This window comes from Telopea speciosissima, unplaced genomic scaffold (assembly GCF_018873765.1).
Source record: "Telopea speciosissima isolate NSW1024214 ecotype Mountain lineage unplaced genomic scaffold, Tspe_v1 Tspe_v1.0151, whole genome shotgun sequence".
Taxonomy (NCBI): Eukaryota; Viridiplantae; Streptophyta; class Magnoliopsida; order Proteales; family Proteaceae; genus Telopea; species Telopea speciosissima.
Window position 1 is genome coordinate 72,093 of NW_025317487.1, and position 6,113 is coordinate 78,205.

General features: G+C 39.9%; 1 non-coding gene across 1 annotated transcript; it reads left to right on the top strand.

Moving 5' to 3' along the window:
• The first annotated feature begins 5,718 nt into the window (after positions 1-5,718).
• Positions 5,719-5,825, top strand: LOC122647775. Its single transcript, XR_006330968.1, has one exon. It is a non-coding gene; the product is annotated as a small nucleolar RNA R71 (small nucleolar RNA).
• The last annotated feature ends 288 nt before the right edge of the window (positions 5,826-6,113 follow it).

Consider the following 6,113-nt stretch of genomic DNA (forward strand, 5'->3'; position numbering starts at 1 on the left):
ATTACATACTCTGTGTCTGCCCATCTTTCTAAAACGACCAACATCGAATCAATATTCCAACATCTAATTGAAGCAAAATTTGTACGGATCACTAACATGATCCATGATGAACATCCAGATTTCACGTTTACAAATTCAACATCCATTTCTTCAGCCGCCTCCTATGAACGGATCCCTTATGAACCCTATTGTCAATAACCCTACTCCAACTTCTCACTGGAATGGCTTCTATCTCTATATCTTTAGGGTTTCTTTTCATATACTAACTGAACAACTACCCTCCCTCCTTAATATGCCGGTGATGTAGAGTTAAATGTAACTAACCGTAGGTGTATGATGGGTTAGTGAGTATAACTTATGATTGTTATTTGTAATGTAGAGTTAAATGTAATTAACCACTTGACCCATTTTAACTTGGTCCTTACTGATTGTGTCGTTAACCGGTCAAAAATAAAACCCTAAACTAATCTAGCAAGTAGCAAGTAGCAAGTAGCAAGTAAGGGGTCGATCTACGGGGAACTGGAAGGCTAAATTACTAAGATGATAAGATGAAAATAATGAAAATTAAATTGCAGTAAATCTGATTTTAAACATAGAACAAAAGAAACAAATCTAAACTAACAACGCTGTGCAAATACGAGAGGAGACTATCTTTAGGGTTCGAATCTCCAATGGGTTGCTATTCAATTCAGTTGCATGCTTCGGTTTATTATAACCATAGGCCTAATAATACCACAAAATGTAGGGTTCCTCCTAGGTATGGACTATCTTGACGAGTACTATCGTCCTTCGCTTATAGGGCTTGGCACGCTTAGTTCGTTAAGCTATAATCCATCATCGGTACAACCACATAAGAATAAAATACCATTGCTTGAATGAAAAATAATGAATAACAGAAACAGAAATTTTCAACTAAACACATCAATTAAAATCATCCAAATAGGGATGGGGTCTCGACATCAAATAATCAAGCATACAAAACAAGATTTTTAATAGCAAACACCATTAGTTCATCTACACCTAAAGACAGAGGGAACTTAGCCAATCATGGTGGAAGGCGACAAAGGGTAGCAATGGTGACGATGATCCATGGCGATGAAGCTGGAATGGTCATCCTCCTCCCCTCCTTGCCGAACCCAAAATCAAAAAAAAAAAAAAAAAAAAAAAAATACAAAAGAAGAAGAAAGGGGGAGAAATAGAAAAAAAGAGAAGAGGCACGGCTATGTATGGATGCTTGGAATTGAATTGAATGGAATCCGTGGGTGTTTATATCTCTTGATGTTTTAAAAAAAAGAAATTTAATAATAAGAAAGCAAGAGAGATAGAGGAGATGTAGCAATAATCCGTGGGTGATTGAGTAGAAGAGAAATATAAGAGAGAGAGAGAGAGAGAGAGAGAGAGAGGGGAAAGGTGGGATAATCCGTGGGTGTTTTTTATAATTGGTTTTTAAAAAGAATAATATATAAAAAAAAACAAAAACAAAAAGGAGAACCTGGGAGATGGAGGAGAGGTAGAGGGAGAGAGAGATTAGGAAAGTGAGATGGGATTAGGAAACTAAGAGAGAAAAAAAGAGAGGGAGAGGGAGAGGGAGAGAGAATTGAGGTGGGAGAGATAAATAAAATCGTAGTAGAAGAGAGAGAGAGTTTAATCTAAATTATCAAATTGATTAAAATTCTCTTTTTTGAGAATATCTCTCATTTCTGTCTCCGGGTGGCCCCAACCCGAGATTTAAAGTTGCTTCAATTAATATTCCGGATGATATGAGTCCAATATCGGATATCTTCTGAAAATTTCTCAATTTTATGAAATGACGATTATGCCCTTGGATCTTCAGTGAAACTTCATCGCATGAATGGACTCCAAAACCAATGCGTACTTTTAATGCAACACGTCCCTCTTCGCAACCATGAAAAGAAATCGGTCCACTTTACATGTAAATTAGAAGATATGATGCCTGATAGTCCAGAATTGCATAAAATACTCATATACCCTGAAAAAGAAAGAAAATACCCCAGTTAGCTCCATTCTAAGCAGATAAAATAGAATAATCTCACACATAAATGTGCTCATCAAATACCCCCACACTTAGATTTTGCTAGTCCTTGAGCAAAAAGAAAATAAAGAAAGCAAAAAAAAACTAACTCACTTTCGTAGGAATCACGGTTGCACTTAGCATGTGCAACAAGCCTTTAAACCCCTAGGTTACCCCTAGTGGACGAGTTTTGTCTTATGAGTGTTTGCAGAAAATATGCACACAAAATTCATGATGCAAGTTTAAATTTTGACTATGGGTAAGAAGCACACACCAAACCCGAAACTAAGATGCCCTACTTAAGATCAAGAAGACAAAGGTACCTCACACTTGAGCTCTTATTACCCAGTATTGATTCTAGCAACAGGTACACATCCTAATTAGGGAATCTCTCCATATTTGCCAAACACCGCCTTACTTAAGGTAAGACCACTCATGACGTCAAGGGCACCAAGGACTTTAAGCTTTGGAGTATTTTTTACCATACAATTGTACCAAGGCAATGACATTTCTTCTTCTTTTTTTTTTTTCCTCTTTTTTAACAATGAACTCCATTTGTTACTCCACTACTGTTCCTCAAATGCCATGCAGGGTCACTACACAAGACACCCGAGCTACTTGGTAGCTTTGTTTCTTACATATATCCACAAGGATAGTGATGCTAGAGTTCTTTTTCAGAAGTTTCACCCCAAGGAGTGTCGAACAAGTCACCTCGCTTCCTGAAGCAAAGTGCCCTGTCTAGCTCCAAGGAATTCAATTCTTACTTTTATTTATTTCTCTCTTTTTTTTTTTTTAATATTATGTGATTCTCAGATCTGTGCAATGTTCTGGCTTTTTAAGCTTTCTAGAAGGTTCATGTAACGAGCTTTAAGCCAACCACTCCCAAGCCAGATGGCTTTACAGGATTGAGTGTGAAACACTCCTCGGGCTTACTCACTCGAACCAAAAAGACTACAGGCCTGAACTGAATTCAAGAATACTAGTAATAATATCCTAACTGGTCACTCTAACCGTTTTACGCGAGACTCCGGGCTTGTGGCCTAGATACCTCGGTTACTAAGTTGAAGCAATAGAACTAAACTCTCATGATGATTTTTTTTATTTTTAATGTCACGCCAACACTAAACTTGGTCTTAGCTCCTAACCAAAAGCTCAAAGAAACACAAGACAGCCAAGTGGTCTGTCCCTTTGACAAGATGGAGCTCTTATTGTTTGAGTCAAAACCCACCTAGGATACATACTAGCTATTGCCCTCTCAACTGGGTTTTCATTACTTCAAATTAGGGTTCCTAAGTCTGTCTCTCCCGCGTTTCGCATCAAAGTAACACAGAGACATGTAAAACTTACCCAAAGTCAAAAAATAAAAATCTGCCAATCGGTCTCACACCCCCCCACACTTAAACTATGCAGTGTCCTCAATGCATGCAGAAGAATAAAAATAGGGTTAAGGGAAGGAGTGTACCAGAATTCAGCAATATACAATAGAACAGTGCATCCAACAATCAGTAGCAGCTACCTAAAAAAACCAAAACAAACAAACACAAAAACAAAAGTACTAAAGAAAGAAAAAAAAATTGTGGGTTGCCTCCCACAAAGCGCTAAGTTTAGAGTCTTCAGCCTGACTCAGACTGACTCACGGAGGGTAAAGGATCAAATCATACCAAGGAGTCGGTTTAGAAGAAGGTTGGGGAGATGTAACCAAAGGGGGGAGTGGCTCAAACCTAACTGTTCAAGGTGGCCGCACTGAAGAGGGTGAGGAATCTAGTAAAATATGCACCTCTTTAGTGTATGCCTCAAACTCATCTCCAAGCATCACAGAGTACTGCAAAGGGTCATCAATAAGCACATGAGAAGTATGATCAGCCACAACTTCATCTAATAAATCCAATGCAAAGCACTCTTCTTCTCTAAAGGACCCTAAGGATGTATTGAAGATGTTGAGCCTAAGCTTCTTATTCCCAAAAGAGATGTCCATGGTACCCGATCTACAATTTATGCAAGCATTTGCAGTAGCTAAGAAGGGGCACCCTAAAATGATACGGGGAAGCTTGGCTGTGGTGGCTGTATCCATATCCAGGACAAGAAAGTCTATAGGAAAGTATAATTCTTCCACCTTCACTAAAACATCTCCTAACAACCCACGAGGTGTTTTAATTGAACGATCAGCCAACTGAAGGATGACCTCAGTGGGTTTCAAATCTCCTAAACCAAATCTATCATAGACTGAGCTAGGCAAAATATTCACACTAGCCCCTAAATCAAGTAGTGCCCTACTTATGGAAAGATCTCCAATGATGCAAGAATTAAGAGGCGCACCTAGATCCTTAAGCTTAGGGGGCAAGTGACTGGAAATTACAGAGCTAACCTGTTCAGTCAAATGGACAGTCTTAGGGATTTGAGTTCTCAACTTACACTTTTGGATGCAGAGGTCTTTTAAAAATTTAGCGTAAGCAGGAATTTGCTTGATAGCATCCGAAAGGGGGAGATTGATGCGAACTTGTTGGAACAAGTCTATCATCTCTTGCATCTTTGCATCCTTTTTATCCAAATAGTCTGGAGCTGATGTCTGAAGGGCTTGGGGAAAAGGGACCTTTGGAATGTAAGAGTCAAGTGATGGTCCCTCCACAATAGGAATGCGCAGCCCCTTCCTTGGGAACTGATGAATGGGTTTCACTGGTGGTGTTTCAGTAATGGACTCATGTGTTTCTACACCACCACCAAATTTCTTTAGGGTTGACTCAGCCTCTCCTTGGCTTTGAGACTTAGAAGGCAACGTCTCATTAGTGGCTAAGGGTGCATTAGGTTTTTCCACCCTTTTGTCACTCTTCAGGACTATGACAGACTGGACTTGCTCTTTCCCTCAACCCATTTGACTATTTGGGTTACCTAGTGGCTGACTTGGCAATTGGCCAGCCTCCCTCCTAGTTATAGCATCGGCTAGCTGACCCAGTTGGTTATCTAGTTTATTAATGGACTGAGTATGTGAGTGAAGCAGTTGTGTGTTCTGCTCTAGTCCACTTAATGCTTTTAGCACCTTTTTCTCAAAGGATTCATTTTGATGGGGTTGAGGTTATGGTGGCTGTCCACCCATATAGGCATTGGTTTGAACATTAAATGGTGGCCTATATGGTGGGTTTAGAGGATTATTAGGTACGGAGTTTCTCCATGAAAAGTTTGGGTGGTTTCGCCATCCCAGGTTATAGGTATTGGAAAAAGGATCATTACCCGGTGTAGGGAAACTTTGAGCCATTTGCACCTGTTCCTGAACAAACTTAGGGTATTGTGCAGTCGAAGGGTAGTTCGTCACATAGTGACTAGGGCTAGCACATAGGGCATAGGCTTCAGTCGGATTGGGTGGAGAGAAACTCATTGGGAAAGAGGACATATGATGCTACCCTATAGACATCAAATAGTCCAATTTCTTGGACAATATATCAACCTTAGCAGTCATCTCTACAGTTGGATTGATCTTATAGAAACCACCCTTCTTTAGTTGTCCTATGTGTGGAATCTCAGTCCGAGAGGCAGAAGTATGATGTTGGGAATTCTCACTAAGGGTTTCAAAAAGATCCCATGCTTCCATCTCATTCTTGTGCATAAATGTTCCACCACAAGAGGAGTCCACCATCTGTCTATATCGATCACGAAGGCCATCATAAAAGCACTGGACTAACTGCCATTTTGGGACAGCGTGGTGGGGGCACTTCCTTAATAATTCCTTGAGTCTCTCCCACGCTTCATGAAATTGTTCGCCGTATAATTGGGAGAAACTAGTAATGGCTCTTCTAAGGTTATTATTTTGGCCAATGGAGAAGAATTTTTTCAGAAATTCCTGCTGCATCCTCGCCCATGTAGAAATTCTAACCGAATCTAGGGAATGAAGCCAGTGTTTGGCTTTGTCCTTTAAGGAGAATGGGAATAAGAGTAACTTTAGGGCATATTCAAAGAGGTTTTGGATTTTGACTGTAGATCACACCTCTAAGAACTCATCAAGATGCTTGTAAGGCTCATCATTAGCAAGTTCATAATAGGATGGTAACATCTGTATGATGCTGGACTTAATCTCATATTGAGCAGCCTG